Source organism: Neophocaena asiaeorientalis, unplaced genomic scaffold (genome assembly GCF_003031525.2).
Source record: "Neophocaena asiaeorientalis asiaeorientalis breed wild unplaced genomic scaffold, Neophocaena_asiaeorientalis_V1.1 scaffold657, whole genome shotgun sequence".
NCBI lineage: Eukaryota > Metazoa > Chordata > Mammalia > Artiodactyla > Phocoenidae > Neophocaena > Neophocaena asiaeorientalis.
The window spans coordinates 762116-762531 of record NW_020172727.1 but is presented as its reverse complement, the minus strand read 5'-3'; positions in this window follow the sequence as shown (position 1 = coordinate 762531).

The following is a 416-nucleotide window of genomic DNA, read 5'->3' as shown; positions in this document are numbered from 1 at the left end:
TTTTTTATTTTTAAAACATGTAAAATATTACCTATTCAAAAAAATCAAATTTAAAAACAAAACAGGCACTGCATCATTACATTATGCTTCTGAAATTGGCAGTTATAAATTTGCTACCTTTCTACTCCTGGCTGCAGCACCAAGAGCCTTTCATCCACATGGCTCAGAATAAAAGGGAGAAAAAGTAGAGAGAAAGAATTAGTAGAAGTAGGAAGAAAGAAAAAAGAAAGGAAGGAAGGAAGAAAGAACGAAAGGAAGGAAGGAAGGAAGGAGGAAAGAAAGAAAGAAAAGAAGGAAAGAAGGAAAGAAAGGAGGGAAGCAGGGAGGGAGGGACGGTGGGAGGAACGAAGGAAGGAAGGAAGGAGGGAAGGAAGGAAAAAAGAAAGAAAGAAGATAAAGTAAAATAAAATATAATA